General features: G+C 43.6%; 2 long non-coding RNA genes across 3 annotated transcripts in view; one reads left to right on the plus strand and one right to left on the minus strand.

The window, feature by feature from the left end:
• Positions 1-5,316, minus strand: part of LOC141153522 (uncharacterized) — a 177,410-nt gene extending 172,094 nt beyond the window's left edge. Inside the window, exon 1 of one of the 2 annotated variants that reach the window (XR_012247316.1) lies at positions 5,074-5,316. This is a non-coding gene — a long non-coding RNA (uncharacterized lncRNA). The remainder of the gene's footprint in view (positions 1-5,073) is intronic. The other variant, XR_012247315.1, reaches the window with a different exon arrangement.
• LOC141153523 (uncharacterized) lies at positions 607-16,790 on the plus strand. The gene is made up of 4 exons (XR_012247317.1): positions 607-803; positions 2,534-2,727; positions 3,702-3,830; positions 16,657-16,790. It is a non-coding gene; the product is annotated as an uncharacterized lncRNA (long non-coding RNA).
• Positions 16,791-17,304: the final 514 nt, after the last annotated feature.

The following is a 17,304-nucleotide window of genomic DNA, read 5'->3' on the forward strand; positions in this document are numbered from 1 at the left end:
AAAGTCTCTACTTGTTTTGCACATTGCTAGTTCTGGTGATTTTGATTCTGGAAGTGTCATCTTTAAAACAGGCACTGCATAGTCATCTAATCAGGGGTATAACTATAGTAGGTGCATATGTTGCAATTGCACCTGGGCCCTAGAACTCTGTGTCCCTCATGAGAAGACCAATACTAATAAGTGATAGTTGGGAGGTTATGTTGGAGATTATGCATTGGGGCTCAGGAGCTTCAAGTTGTGCCACTGCATCTGATGTATGGTAAACTGAACCCCTGCATTATAGAAGCTCAGCTAAACGTATAGGATGTGACTGTCTAGAAGCTTGCTGACTGATTTCAATATGAACTATAGGATTACGAATGCAGCTCTGGAGTATAATACAAGCTCTAATAGGATTCAGCATGACGATGGAAGACCAACAAATTCAAGAGCTGTCATTTCAAACATGCTCTACCTTGGAATTTAAGAATCACCGTTTAGAGGACGTAATGTCTTGGCAAATTAAAGGATTGGCACAGAAGAGTTGGATTAATATTTTACTGTAGTGATTAATATTTTGTAAATCTGACAGGAAGAGAGTTCAGAAAGCCGGTACTATTTATGTGTTATCTTTACCCTCTGGATGGCACAGGGTGACACTTCACTAAGTAAATGTCATTAGTAATACGGGAAGCGTACAGGTCCTGGTACACGTAGTGAGGGGTCAGCAGGGAGCCGGGAATTCGGTACAGATTGTACAATATCAGCTGTGTTTATCCGGAAAACAAAGGAGGCAAACGTGATACAAAGACGTATGATCTGACGTAAGTAGTGGTATCTAACTACCTGTAGAGAAAAAAAGAGCTCTTTTCTGTTTAGATACAGGGCTGCTAGATAGCATGATGCTTAAATACAGTGTGCTGCTTAGTTGCTTGCTTACATTTTATGCTACTTAAATACTGTTCTGTATCTATGTAACAAGCTACTTAGATGTTATGCAGTTTAGGTACTATGCTGTATTTGCAGACCAAACAGAGTAAGTAATATGGAGTTTAGTTGATTTGTGACTTCGATATTGTGCTGGTACCGTGTTTCCCTGAAAATAAGACCTACCCCAAAATTATATGCATGAAATATAAGCTCTACTCCAAAAATAATCCCTAGTTTCAGTCAGGGCCGGCGTTAAGGGGAGGAGGTGGCAGAAAATTTAGGGGCCCCCCAGCATTTCTATTCTGAGGTTAAGACTGCTTAAGGACCTTTGGTGACATCACGGTCATGTGACCATGATGTCACAAAAGGTCCTGAGGTAGTCTAGTAGAATAGAAGAACTGAAGAGGAGACAGGCTGGTATGTATGTGCTAAGTGTACTTACATGTGCATGTGAAGTGTGTGTGTGTATAAATGTGTGTATGTGCAGTGTGTGTGAGGACATGATTATATTTGAATAAATGTTGATTGGTTGTTTGAGTAAAAGTGTGGATTGTTGTTCATTGAAAAGAAATAAAATAAGACATTCCCTGAAAATAAACCCTAACCCATCTTTCTGAGCCAAAAATAATACAAGACCCACTCTTATTTTTGGGGAAACATGGTACATATGGGGCTGTTTAGATTTTGTGCTGTTCAGATACCATTCTGCTTAGATACTTTGCTGCTGAGACATTGTGCTACTTAGATATAATGCTGCTCTATGTAGAGCTGCATAGCTACAGTGCTGCTGTGACATCCTGCAGCTTACTCTTGTTTACATGCCTAGTTGATTAGATTTACTGCTTAGCTACTTCTCTGTATTTTGCTCTCATAATTCTTTCTATCCTATTTATCTATCCAACAATTATCTATCTATCTATAATTTCTCTATTTATCTGATATCTACCTACATGCAAAAACAGCTGCACTCTGTGTGCGCCAAGATATATGCAAACATTGAATACATGAATATTGTGTGCTGCCGAACTCTTCGGTATGTATATACTGCAGTCACAGCAGCTTGCATCCGTTCACATTTGCTTTATTCTGTTAGGAGGTGCTGGTCAGATTTCTTTTCATTTATCAAACTATCTCATAATACCTGATATTACGCCTTCTAATCTCTCTTCATTAGTAGCACAGTATCAACTCGCTGCATCTTTAAGGAGATTCATTCTAGATCATCCACCAGAATCGCATTGGAATAGGAGGAAAAAAAGGAGCCCAGAATATCGGAGTCACCTGAGGATAAATGTCTCTGTAAAGATTCTCTGAGATAATCATATTATTGGCTCAGTGGAGTTGTACTAGGGAGCGGGTCTTGCTGTGCTATCAGGGGGTACTTATAAGGACACTATAGGTGGAATTAAAATTTGGGGCGATGAGTGGCGTACACAGTAGCTTTCCATATTCACATTCGAGGGCTTTTTAAGGCAGGTTTATGGCTCTATAAACATTTGTCCTTGTGATTTTGGTAGCCTTGGGGGGTTGTCAGTATACTCAGCTCCTAATTTGTGGGTACAAATTACAAGGCTCGCTATTTTAAGCTGCCCTTTAGAGAAATGTACTCGTTTTATTTCAACAGCTTGTTCTGAGCGCGGCTGGTGAGATCTCGGATCTAAAGCGTGGGAGTCTTGTGTGCTTCACCTCAAATGTCCTCTCTCTCTCTGAGAGCAAACGAGAAGACGAGAGAGCGAAACAGCGAAATTACTGCTAATTCCTGCAAAACTGCAGCACAGACAGAGAAGTATTTATGGCTGGCGCGGCCCTGGGCACCAGGTGTGTATGCACCTAACATTATTAAAGCACCTCACATTATTAATGTACCCCACCACCCAGGTGCTTCATTTACCAATAGACCCTATGGCATTATAGGGCCAGACTTGGCAATTTACTCCCCAACCTTTCAATCATTATTCCCTATAGACTAAGGTTATACTTACTACTGCAGTAGTAGTAGTAAATTAGCAGTGCCCCCATCAATGCAAATTCTTATAAGCCTTGACCCCATGCAACCCCACACCATCCTCTACACACAATGCTTATACTAAATGCTGGTGATGTCTTGTAGACCATAAGTGTTTGTCCCAGTTTTTGCAGTATCCCCACCCTTTACAATCCACTTGTTATATGCACTAACCCTGTGGCTCTCCATTCATTATGCCACATAGACAAAGGCATATTTACTGCTGGTGATAACTTGGGCGCTATGTGTGATTATACTCCTAATTAGTCAAGCCCCCTTCCCTTACAAACACATGGCCACTTTCATTTTATTATACTCTACCATGTTAACCATTATTACAATGGAAAAATCCCCCCAAAACTCAGAAAAAATAGTTGATAAAAATTTCCAATTGGTCCAGGTTATATGATCATATGAGAGAAGCCTGTCAGGGCTAAAACTATGCCAAGCTTGGGCAAGTGACCTCCACTGATATATATATATATATAAAAAGATTATTATTATTATGATGTCATGATGACAGCTTTTAAGGAAAACCCCCTTTAATGTCACTGCAGGATTAGGATGCACTGGACCATGATGTGTTAATGATAAATCTGCACAGCAGCGTTCACTTGTAAGTCACCCCTAGTTTAATATATTACCATGTGTGGCCCCCCTCCATGTCTTTCCATTCACTCCGTGCTTCCTGTGTATTTCCTACTCCTATGACTTGAGTAATGTCAGGTTTTCCTTGAAATAAATTTCCAGTATATCACTGAATTGAAATGCTTCATCTCACCCACAGCCGCAACTTTATGGGCCGCGAGGTCATGAGGTCATGAATCAAAAATTTCTGGCTTTACGAAATACAGGAATCAGAATACTGCCAAGACGTAGCCATGAGAAATACCGGAACAATATCCACCCCGGACTGGTCTGTTTGTCTATCCATCTGATATCTATCTTCTTCTCTCTCACCCGCAGCAACTGTTTTATGGGCCACAAGGTTTTGAGGTCATTAATCAGCAATTTCTTACGAACCTGTGGTACTTCCCTAAATTATTTATCAATTTATCTATCTATCTCTCTATCATCTATATATATCTATATCATATTTCTTTTTCATATCTATCTATTATCTATCATCTATATCATATATCTGTTTTTCATATCTATCTTGAAAAAGAAAAATAGAAGCAGCACTAGTAAAAGATCAGGGTGCCTAGCCTCCCAGGTACAGACCAAGCAGTCAATATAGTAAGAAAAAATGGAGGCAGCACACCAATTGGAAAAGTGAAAAAAAAGTGCTACTGAATAGCCCATAATGGCGACGTTTTGGTTCTAAGTATTCAGTCAGTATTTTTTCTCAGGAGTGGGTGATAAATGCAGAATTGGTGACTTGTTTCTATTATACCTTTTCTCTGATTGTTCCTCACCTGGTTTTGTCTCCCACTCCTGAGAAAAAATACTGACCGAATACTGAACAAATACTGATAGTGGGGCCGCGGCCTTAGATACGAAACATTGCCATTATGGGTTATTAAATAGCACTATTTTTTACCTTTTCTAATTGGTGTGCTGCCTCTATTTTTTCTTATAATCTATCGCTATCGTATCTCTTTCTCACATCCATTTCTTTTTTTCCCTCATAACTATTATTTAGCTCTAATTATTATTTTCCTATGTTTTACAGCCTTCCTCACATTTTCTAATATTCCATTACCTTGCATTTATTTTTCCTGTGGGTGATTATATTCAGTGATTACTGGTGCTAGGATAGACCTGTCTGGGAGCGGAGGGGGACCAGTTACATTTATTAGTTGATAAGGTAATAATTGCGTTCTAGCAGTGTCTGGTTCTCTTCTGTTACAGCAGTGCTTACCAGGATAGCAATATACATCACATGTCTGCTGGGACTGGGTGTGAAGCACTGCTGCTCCGGCAATGCATTCCTGCCTGCTGGGGGCGCTGTGTGCAGGGGACATGCGGATGCGCCACTTGTTGCCCTCCCCTCCCAGTTGGCAGAGGAAGCTGGGAATCATTTACATGTCAGCCCTCCCATGGCTCCAGTGTCTGCAGCTGTAGTACAGCTCGTCCTCTGCGCCCCCTCCCCAGCACCCCCACCTCCGCACACTCCTGGGGCAAGCTCGCTATTATGGGCCCTATTATCTTCTTACCTTCCGACTGCGGTGCGTCTGGATGCGTCGGGTCTGAGAGAGACGCACCTGGGTCGCAGGCATGTACCTGTGTGAATGCAGCCACCCACGCTCCCTCCGCTGTCTGTATGGGCCGCTCACCTCCTGTAGCCCGCGTACTGAACTCTGGCAGCCTGAGTGAGTTCATGTGAGGACAGCACTGCAGAGATCCGGGGCTGCCAGCCAAAGTCTCCGGAAAAGCAGCCGATGACTCTGCAAGCGCCTGAGGATGGGGGCAGGAGAGGGGGAGGCAGAGGAGTGAGAGACGAGCTGCAGTACAACTGCTCCAGGCACCGGGAACACGGGCATCCCCCTGCAGACCCTCTACCCATGTAATAGCCAAAATCACATCGTGCCCACCTTACCCATGTAATGCTGCAGTAAACAGTGAACCCTTACCAAATAATACAAAGACCAAATAGTGAACCCCTACCCATTTAATTCCTCAGATCAAATCGTGAACCCCCTACTCATGTAACGTCCTAGATCGCATATAGCACCTCTACCTGTATAATACACCAGATCAAATAGTGGACCCCTATCCATGTAATACTGCAGAAGACATAGTGCACCCCTTTACCAATGTCATTCCTCAGATCAAATAGTGAACCACTTGGCCATGTAATATACCAGATCAAATAGTGCACCCCTACCCCTGTAATACCCCAGTTCACATAGTGAAACCCCTACCCATGTAATGCTGCGGAAGACATAGTGCACCCCATTAACCATGTACTACTCCAAACCAAATTGTGAACCCCCTACTCATGTAATATCCTTAAACACATTATTATTATTATTTATTTTCATAGTACCATTGATTCCATGGTGCTGTACATGAGAAAGGGGTTACATACAAAATAGAGATATCACTTACAGTAAACAAACTAATAATGATAGACTGGTACAGGGGAAGAGGACCCTGCCCTTGCGGGCTTACATTCTACAGGATGATGGGAAAGGAGACAGTAGGTAGGGGGTTGCAGTAGCTCCAATGGTGGTGAGGTGGCAGCGGGGTCATTGCAGGCTATGGTGAGGTGACATTGTGGTCATGGCAGGCTCTAGGCTTTCTTGAAGTGGTGGGTTTTCAAGTTCCGTCTGAAGGATCTGAATTTGGTGGATAATCAAACATGTTGGGGCACAGAATTCCAGAGGATGGGGGATATTCGGGAGAAGTCTTGAATGCGATTGGGTGAGGAACGAATAAGTGTGGAGGATTGGAGATTACGTGAGGGAAGATAGCGGGAGATTAGTTCAGAGATATACAGAGGAGACAGGTTATGGATGGCTTTGTATGTCAGTGTTAGTAGTTTGAACTGGATACGCTGGGGAATTGGGAGCCAATGAAGGGATTGGCAGAGGGGAGAAGTAGAGGAGTAGTGAGGAGAGAGGTGGATTAGTCAGGCAGCAGAGTTAAGGACGGACTGGAGAGGTGCGAGAGTGTTAGCAGGTAGGCCACAGAGGAGGATGTTGCAGTAGTTGTGGGAGATGAGGAGGTCATGCACAAGCATTTTAGTAGATTGAGGGTTGAGGAAAGGACGGATTCTGGAAATATTTTTGGAGCTGGATGTACGGTTTGAAGGACAGGGCAGCGTTGAAGGTTACTCCAAGTGTCACACGCACGCCACTAGGTTCAGATAGGGCGAGATGGGTTTCATGAATTTGTTGGAATCCTAGGGGAACCGTTACTCAGGGTGACCATAAGCTGCAGCTTCTCTCAGGCACACGATAGATTCAATTGCTGACCAGACACATCTGACAAGAGTATTTTTCAACAGTTTAACAGTGGAATTTAATCTGCAGCACGGCCAGTGCAATTCAAGGATATTCTAGCAACAATCTTCATTACAGTACAGTCTAATAAAGCAGGCACAGTAATGTCAGTCTCTTCTGTAGCATAATTCAGCACAGATTAGATCTCTTAGCAGCACACTTCTATGCATACACAACCACAGGCTTTTCCTTCACAAGGACTCAATAGAACACAGCATTCTTTAGCCTGCATGGAGATGGAGGGGGGAGGGTTTGATGGGAGAGAAGATCCCTATGACACGATTCCTTCTAGTCCTTATCTTTCTACCCGATAATACTCGACACTGTTATCTCAGGGAGTCTATCTGACAAGTGTTTAGCTTCCCTCTTGACCTGAATTCTGTTCCCTTGCCTTCTGTGAGATACAGATCACACACCACCTTTCTCTTCGGCTCCAGCCAGACAGTAAACAACTTCCCCCACAATCCCCCTGGGGCTCTGCTAAACACTTCCTGTCTCCTATGACTGTGTTAACCCCTCTAGTTCCTGGATGCTTCTGGAGCACAACACTTCCTGTCTCCTGTGCTTGTGTTACTTCTAATAGTTGCTGGATGCTTTTGAAGCAACAGCACTACTTCTGCATGTCACACTCTTCCCTCCTTTTTGAATGTCATCCTCAACATTCATCTTAATTGGTCAATCTGAAAAGGTGAAAGTTGAATAACTTTATATACAAACTGGCATTGTCAAATTAATATAACTTTCATAAACATTGATAACAATCTATTCTTACCACCTTTTTCTTGTAGGACGCCTGTAAGAAATAAACAATTAACACAAAACAATCAGCATCTCTTCAGCTGGAGCATTTCATACATCTTCAACCAGCTCTCTCTCACTAGGCTTTAACAGTTCTTTGTTTCTACAAAGTCTTTTAAGGAAAATCAAGGCATGAAAACAAGTCTTTCCCGCTCTGTGGTGAATACCACTTCAGTGGGCTTACCTGGTCCGTAGGCAGAGATACCTGTTTCCAGTCGACTGTCCTTAGCACTTGACTCGGCTCACCAAGTGTCTCATACGTCAGCATCACGGGCCTTCTCACTTCTCGAGTCGACATCCTCCTGGTGGGTTGTTCCTTAGATGCCACGGGTTCTTCGGTCACAGGAGTTTCTTCTGATGCACTCATTTCCTGTGCTTCCTCAGATGCTCTTGGAGCTGCCTCTGTAAGTTCCTGTGCTTCTCCTGAATCGCCTGTTTCCGCACGGTCTGGTAATTACGCTCCTCCTGAGTGTCGATCGGTCTCTTCACGGACCGGTATTCGATCATCAGATCTGAATTGGACTTCATCTGTACTCCTTGGTACAAACTCTGGAGCCTCGGGACTTAGTTCATTCTCCTGAGGATGGTACATCCCGCTCCTTGCCGGTCCGAGCAATACAATGGTGTATTCTTCTTCATCTGAACTTTCAAGGTCACTATCCACCTCCGGAGCTTCAGTCTGTGGTGGTCCCTTAGTCGATCTCGGACGATGTCGGTCTACTTCTGGGAAGTCTTGTTGTAGTGGGAGATAATCACAGGGTAGTAGTAAATTCCAATGGACTATTCTGGTTTTCTTGTCTCCAGTTTCCAATCAGATTTCATACACTGGGCTGTCATCGGCTTTCCTCCTTACGACCACATACACCTTGTCTTCCCAGTACGAACAAAGTTTTCCTGGACCACCTTTCTCACGTACGTTCTTGACTAGCACCCGGCTTCCCGGTGCCAATTCTGCTCCATAACATTTTCGATCATAGTACTCCTTACTCTTGCTCTGTCCTTGTGTAACCACTTTGGACGCTATGTTGTATGCCTCTGCCATCCATTCCTTCCATTTCCGAACGTACTCCGGATACGTTCTGTAAGTCTCTGACACCGAAGTATTGAACATGATGTCGATTGGCAGTCTTGGCGATCGTCCATACAATAGGAAGAAGGGTGAGTAACCCGTTGCATCGCTCTTTGTACAGTTATAGGCATGTACCACTTTTGACAGAGAATTCTTCCAGTCTTTCTTCTCGTCAGCTGTTAAAGTACGCAACATCGACAATAATGTCCGGTTAAAACGTTCCACTTGTCCATTACCTTCTGGGTGATAGGGCGTTGTGTGGGATCTCTGAATTCTACAGTACTTTCCTAGCTTGGCAAAGAGCTGGTTCTCAAATTCTCTTCCTTGGTCGTGGTATAACCCAAACCTCAAAGCAAAATCATTGAAGATCTTTTCTGCCGCTGTTTGACCAGCTTTATTGGCGGTGGCATATGTTTCAGCAAATCGAGTAAAACGGTCCATCACCACTAAGATGTACTCATAACCACCCTTGCACGTCTTGAGATGTAGAAAGTCTATTGAGACCATCTCAAATGGATACGTAGTTTGGATGTTGCCCATAGGTGCCCGGGTTGATGTGTTGGGACGTTTATCTTTCAGACACTCACACTCCCTGGTCACGTACCTCTCAATATCTGTTAGAACCTTGCTCTTAGGTTTTTTCCTTTGCTGGTCACATGACCTTGTTGGCCTATTTAATCCTGCTCCGCCCTTCTGGCTTTGCTGGACTTCATTGTATAACTACTTTCTAGCTAGCCTGTGCTCTGTATCTAACTCTGTTAGTTTGCTTGGTCTACGGACCTCTGTGTTCTATATATTTTGTTTGTTCGTCTGTCTGCTACTATTTCTGTTAGGAGGTGTCCCATTTTCCTCCCAGTCCTTAGTACTTGTAGGGATTCCTTCCCCACATCTATAGGTCTCCGTACAGACTAGCTTAGGACTTTAGCAGGTCTGATCGCAGGATCAGGTCCCCTGTTACATCGTAGGGATTCAGCTGAGTTCTATCGTAGGGACAGATCTCCTCTCTTTCCTTAGCTCTGGTAGCAGAACATAACAATATCTCTCTCCATGTACGGCCAGAAGAAAAGTTTACGGATCAAGTTTGTTGTCCTTTCCACTCCCAGGTTTCCCATATTTTCATGGAGTTCTTTGAAGACCAACCTACGGAATACTCTGGGTAGTACCAACTGCCGGTTTTGTCCTCCTTTACGATACAGGAAACTGTCTTCACTGAGGTAGAGCTTCGTTTATTCTTTAACTAAAACAGATACTGTTTGGAAACAGATTTTGGTCCGCATAAAGTAGTATTCTACCAATTATCTGATCTTCCCGTTGTGCTCTACGGATTTTTGATTTTGGTAGTTGTTGAATAGACAGGAAGTGATCTTGTTCTCTCGCTTTTATGGTGGTTTCCACCATCACCGGACACCACAGTGGTGTGTCTTCCTCTTTATAAGCTTGTACTGCTTGGGTAGTGCTCTCAATTGCTTCCAGACTGACTTCCTCCAAGCATTCTTGTATGAACTCCTCAGGCTCTAGTGGCATTCTCGACAATCCGTCAGCATCCGCATTGCATTTTCCTGGCCTGTACTTGATGCTGACATTGAAGTCAGCTAGTTCAGCGACCCACCTCTGACCCATTGCATTCAGTTTGGCTGTAGTGAGGACATAGGTCAAAGGGTTGTTGTCAGTGTATACATCAAACGCTTTGATGTAGTAGAGATAATCTCTAAATCGTTCACAGATAACCCATTATAATGTGAGGAACTCCAATTTTCCAGAATGTAGATGGTAATTCTTCTCGGCATCTGTCAACATTCTAGAACCGTAACCAATGACTCTAAATTATCCATCTTGATGCTGATATAGGGCAGCTCCAAGTCCAACTTGAGAAGCGTCACAATTAAGAACAAACAGTAAGTTGAAATCAGGATATCCCAAGATGGGTGGTTTTACCAGGTAGTCTACTAGTTTTTCCAATACCTCCTGGTGGTCTGCTGTGCAGAGAATGGGCTGTTGGGACGAAACGGCGTTGTTACTTTTAAGCCTGGTCCTAACCGAGTTCTTCTTTTTCTCCGTGGGTGTTGTTGACTCTGTCTTCTCCCCCAAGTGGGGGTATAGTGGAGAAGTTCCGAACGTAAGTACGATAGTAGGAGAGGAATCCTAAGATCTGCCTCAACTCCCCGACAGTAGGGGGCCGCTTGTCTTTTAAGGCCAGTACCGGAGCGCTGTCTGCTGGGTCCATGGTATATCCTTCTCCAGACACCATTTCCCCTAGAAATCAGACTTGCCTTTTGAACAGTTCACACTTCTTTGGGGTCAACTTAACTCCGTGTTGTTAATACCGCTGTAATACGGTCCTCACGTGTTCAACGTGCTCCCGGAAGGCTTTGCTGTGTACCACATTGTCATCCAAGTATGGCTGGCTGATATAGTCTCTCAATCCTTCTAAACATGTCTCCATGCTCCTCTGGAATTCTGCTGGAGCTGATCTGAGCCCAAACTGTATGCGGATCCACTTATATAACCTCCACGGTGTGATGATTGCTGTCAAGGGTCTACTGGACTCTTCAACAAACCCTTGATGGTATGCTTTACCCTGATCGAGGACAGAGAACCAGGTACTTCCTGATAGGCTATCCAGCATATCTTGAATCTTTGGTATCGGGTGCCGATCAGGTACTGACTTTCGGTTTAGTTCCCGGTAATCACAACAGAGTCTTAACATACCATCCTTCTTCCTAACACAAACAATAGGAGTAATAAGACGACTTCGACTTTTGGACCCAACCTTTGTTGATTAGGTTTTGTAAATACTCTTTCACTTCACGGTGTAATGGTTTCGGCACAGACATGTAACTTCTGGTTACTGGGGTCGTGTCTTTCAAATTGATTTTCAACTGTAACGACGGGATACAGCCTATATCAGAGTCATCTTTGGAGAATGCATGACACTCTTCTCTCAGCATCTATTTTGCTACTGCTCGATCTTCAGCACACAAGTGTTCCAAGGGTACTGGGGGATCCAAGGCCCCTTAGGTGGGTCGTGCACTTTCCTCTCCTGGGCAACTCCTGTTCCTTGGTGGGGAGACTGAATTCACGGTAGACCCCTGGGCGGGTCTCACACTGGCTGGATATACTGTTTTAATGGTTTCGATGTGACCTAACACAGTCTTTGGATTCAGTCTAATTTCGTGTTTCGTAGTATTCATCACAGGTACTGTCACTTGAGAAAACCCACCAGTAGGAATCGTAAGCACAGTATCACCTTGAACTAGGCCTTCCGGAAATTCTGAGGAGTATTTTGGCACAAACAGTCTTTTCTGGACTTTTCTTCCCGGTTCTACCCGGACTCCACACCTCACCCCCACCATTTTGTTTGCAGGGATGATGGTTGGACGCCAGCCTACCTTGACTTCTTTTAGGTCCATTGTATTCTGTGCTCTATGAATCACATTTTCCGCCACGGCGTTGGGTATGGCAAGCAATGTGGCAATTGTATCCACCACCAGCGTCCCTGACTTGTGTTTCATGATGACCTCACTGATTACATTATAACCCAGGATAGGATCCTCTGCCACATTCTGATCATTTGTCACCAGAAAAGGTACCAAAAGCTCTATGGAGTTGCTGTTCTTCGTGGCCCTCAGTTGGAAAGTCACTTCCACCCAGCCTATGAAAGGGATTTCGGTCTGGTTGACAGCTTTGCCGTGGAGTTCCACTGATCCTAAGAGTTCTTTAAGCGACAAAAGGCAGGTATGTGGCAGGTAGCGTCTTCTCCATTCTTCATTTAAAAGGCTCGCTTGGGCTCCTGTGTCCCACAGTGCTTTTACCAGGAGTCCATCTAGCTGGCACTGTATAAATCACCTTTCACCGATTAGGCTGATGAGGCTATTCTTACTGACCGAGGAATCCTCCTCCCAGGAGTACATCATTTGACCTTCGCACTGGGCATTAAGTAATTGATGCCCCTGTCTCTCTTGCAGCTGTTGTAGACGGGAACACACTTGGGGATAGTACTGACACAGCCGTTTTACCTCATGAGCCTTTCTGGGGTTTGGTGAGATTTGGATTTGCTTCTGGGGCCTCCTCCATGTCGCGGTTACCAGTCGCCCCGCACTGGCAACCTCCTGTCTTTTAACCTAAACGACTGTGACCATTGGCATTCCTTGGCATAATGTCCTTCCTCACCACATCTTAGACAGTGGATACACACCGTACTCTGATTTGATGAACGGCACACTTCACAAGACGGGTATCTTCTGTTTTGGAACCCACTCCTGGGTCTGAGGGATACAGGTTCTGGCCTGGAAAGAATCAACGTTTTCACCTTAATCAACTCTGCTCGCAGCTCTCCTATTATTTCCCCCCAGTCAGCGCTGGCGGTCCTCTCTATTGTTGGTGCTTTAAGGTTCCCTCTTGGAGGTGGCACTGGTGGGTCTCCATGATGATCTTCGGACTGGCCACCGGGGGTCTCCAACTTCAGCTGACTCATTTTGGTGATTTTAGGAGCAGAGCCTTTCTTTAACTTTTGTTCGCTCTCTGACTCCAAACTAGCTGCCTCATTCATTTTTGCAATTAGGTCTTTGTCTAGAATGCCAGGATCTTCTAGGTACTGTTTCAGCTGCAACTTGATGTCTTTGCTGATTAACTCCGTTCACATTGATATCAAGAACTTCTTCTGGACTAGTCCAGCATCAAACTTCTCCTCCGCTTCTACATCTCTGGATGCAAACAACAGTCTATCCTTCAGTTCAATTGCTCTGAACTAGAAACTTTGGGGCGATTCATTATTTTTCTGTGAGAGGTTAATGAGTCGGTGGAACAATTCTAAAGTACTCTCTTCTTTATAATGCCCTTTTAAAATCATCTTCAGCTGTTGCAAGGTGAATTGACTCTTCATTTCTAGCATACTACGGAGGTTCAGTCCTTGGCTGATTGCTTTCACCACCTCGTCAACGATCTCATCTGGCTGGTAGCCTTTCTGTAAGCCTGCATCGATCTGGTGCAACAAGTTCATATAAGACAGTTTCTCTTTCTGTTCACACTCTTCAATTTGCCCAGGATCTTGAATTCTTTCCTTATGGTGATTTGTGGTGTTAGACAGGACTGTCTTCCTGATTTATCTAACCCGAGCAGGTTAAAGGTTCTGTCTGAGTCTGTCACCCATTCAGAGGTTTTGGTCGATTCCTGCAGGGCTGTTAGGCTTTTGAATTGTTCTTTCAATTCCTGTAGTTCAGTCTGCGGACGGAGATTCCCGCTTTCGGTAATTGGTGCTGCCCCTCCATCCTCCAACTTCAACCTGGTTAGAAACTGTGCTAGCTCCTGGAGGAACGTCCCCATGACGTCCAGCTTCTTTCTCCTCCAGCTCATCCATTTTGGCATTAACGGCAGCTAACAGTTGCCTGCAGTTGTGTGGTTTAGAAATCTGTTCTTCTGAATCTTTATATGTTCTGCTACTGTTCTCATTTCTTCACAGGTTAACTGAAGAAACAGCTCACTATTTCTGTCCATTTGTATTTCCACATCCATTGCTGCTAGTGAGTTTTCTTTAGGGCTGGTCCCCTTTAACTGGTGTAGCAGAGTTGAGTTGAGGTGCTGTGCTGCTGTTTTTTTCCAGACACTTTTCCTCTTCTCCTTCTACATGCTAATTCCCACTCAGGACTCCCCGTGCGGGCCACCAATGTTACACGCACGCCGCTAGGTTCAGATAGGGCAAGACAGGTTTCATGAATTCGTTGGAATCCTGGGGGAACCGTTACTCAGGGTGACCATAGGCTGCAGCTTCTCTCAGGCACACAATACATTCAATTGCTGAGCAGACACATCTGACAAGAGTCTTTTTCAACAGTTTAACAGTGAAATTTAATCTGAAGCACAGCCAGTGCAATTCAAGGATATTACAGCAACAATCTTCATTACAGTACAGTCTAATAAACAGGCACAGTAATGTTAGTCTCTTCTGTAGCATAATTCAGCACAGATTAGATCTCTTAGCAGCACACTTCTATGCATACACAACCACAGGCTTTTCCTTCACAAGGACACAATAGTACACAGCATTATTTATCCTGCACGGAGATGGAGGGGGAGAGGGTTTGATGAGGGAGAAGATCCCTATGACACTATTCCTTCCAGTCCTTATCTTTCTGCCTGATAATACTCCACACTGTTATCTCAGGGAGTCTATCTGACCTGTGTTTAGCTTCTCTCCTGACCTGAATTCTGTTCCCTTGCCTTCTGTGAGATACAGATCACACACCACCTTTCTCTTCGGCTCCGACCAGACAGTAAACAACTTCCCCACAATCCCCCTGGGGCTCTGCTAAACTCTCCATGTTTCCTGTGACTGTGCTAACACCTCTAGTTGCTGGATGCTTCTGGAACACAACACTTCCTGTATCCTGTGCTTGTGTTTCTTCTAATAGTTGCTGGATGCTTTTGAAGCAACCGCACTACTTCTGCATGTCACAAGGCAGCAGATATCAGTACAAAATGCACCCCTTACCCATGCAATGCCTCAGATCACATAGTGCACTCCTACCCATGTTATACTCTAGATCACATAATGGACCCCCTTCCCATGTAATACCGCAGATGAAATAGTGAACCCCGTACTCATGTAATGTCCTAGATCGCATAGTGTACTCCTACCGATGTAATGCTACAGAAGACATAGTGCACCCACTTATCCATGTAATACTCCAGATCACTTACTGCACACCTACCCATGTAATGCTGCAAAAGACATAGTGCACCCCCTTACCCATGTAATACCGCAGATCAAATAGAGAACTCCCTAATCATGTAATACCCTTAAACACATAGTGCACCGTTTTCCCATGCCTCATATCACAAAATGCACCATTTCTCTATGTAATACCCCATATAATCCATGTAAGACCATGTAATACTCCATAACACAAGAGCACCTCCTACCCATGAAATGCTGCAGAAGACATATTGCACTCCCACCCAAGTTATCTCCCAGATTACACAGTGCACCCATTTACCCATTTTATACCCCAGATCATATAGTGCATCCCTACCCAAGTAATATCCCCTATCAAATAGTGAACACCCTACCCATGTAATACCCCAGATGTAATACCCCCATGTAATAGCCGAGATCACATAGTGCTCAATTTATACATGCAAAACACATAGGGGATGCACTATCTAATATCCCTGATCACACTATAGCTCACAGCCAGTGTAATACCTCTGATGACACTATAGCCCCCTACAGCAATTGTACCCTTCTGTTCATATTCTCATCAACATGATGTACTCATGTAAAACCACCCCTCATAAATCTGCCCATATATTAACATCTGAACAAAAGACATCCCATATCCATGTAACACCTTTTAAAATATACATCCCAACGTCAGCCTTTTTGTTGATGGTTTCCATGTAAAGATAATTTGTATCTAAAATGTGCAAATAAATATAAAATTACTATATAGCGTTATAATATAGAAGATATAAAATCCCGTTAGAATAGAAATATCCTACCAATTCTTGGTCATATTGCTCCGGCTCGGGCTTTATCCCTTAGATGTTGGCATTTAGTGGAATGGTACGATTTCATTAACATTTACCTCGTTTTCTTATAATGATGGCCGGACCATACACGACAAGCACTTTTTACCTATTGTGTCCCCTCTATTTCCTTATAGATTGTAAGCTTGCGAGCAGGACACTCACTCCTCCTGCAACTGGTGATTTATGAATTACTTTGTGATGTCTTTATTGTCTATATATGTCCCCTAATTGGAAAGTGCTGCAGAATATGTTGGCACTATAGAAATAAAATTATAATAATTATAATACATTTTATTATTAAGATTACAATTTCTGTATATGAGTTCAGCATTTTCTATTTGTATGAGCTGAAAAGGACTGTCAAGTGAAAACAGAATAATCAAACTGTCTTTATTCAGGAACTGAAGAAAAATCTACAAAGTGAAGTCACTTTCCCACTGAGCCAGGCTAAAATGATCAAGAGAGCCAGAGTTAAAGGATAAACATGACATGGTGCTGCTCTGTAATTGGCTATCTTCATTCTCTATGACTGGTACTTTAACAATTTAAATAATTTAATCATAAAACTCTTTGGAAACATTTTTACCACATTTAATTGTATTGAACTTTCAATATTTGCAATAATTTTTAAGGGGTGTTTTATGGATGTGAAAGTTGCCAAGAAATCCTTTGTTGTAAGAGTCTTAAAGGAACCCTAAACACCAAGATCCAATTCTTAATGAAATATGCGCTTGCACACGTGGACTTCCCACCATTTGGGCTTGTAAAAAATCTTCACAGCTCTGTTCAGAGGTGTGAGGTTGTAACTAATGCCCTAAAGGGCTGCACCTGAGGAGACCCCAAGCTTTGCCATGTAACCCCACAAAGCTAAACTTCCTTTTTAGAAATTGAGGCTGAGTCAACACTCACACCTGTGGCTGTCCCAGATGGAGCAGCACATTTTAGGGTAAAGCAAAGCAGAAAGATGTTCTGTTTCCATGTATATTTTAGTATTTTAAAAAGTTGGTTTCTTAAAGGGGTTGGCTGTGACTTTAACATCGATGGCC

This window comes from Phyllobates terribilis, unplaced genomic scaffold (genome assembly GCF_046119375.1).
Source record: "Phyllobates terribilis strain yellow unplaced genomic scaffold, ASM4611937v1 Scaffold_7__3_contigs__length_470593459, whole genome shotgun sequence".
NCBI classification, from domain to species: Eukaryota; Metazoa; Chordata; class Amphibia; order Anura; family Dendrobatidae; genus Phyllobates; species Phyllobates terribilis.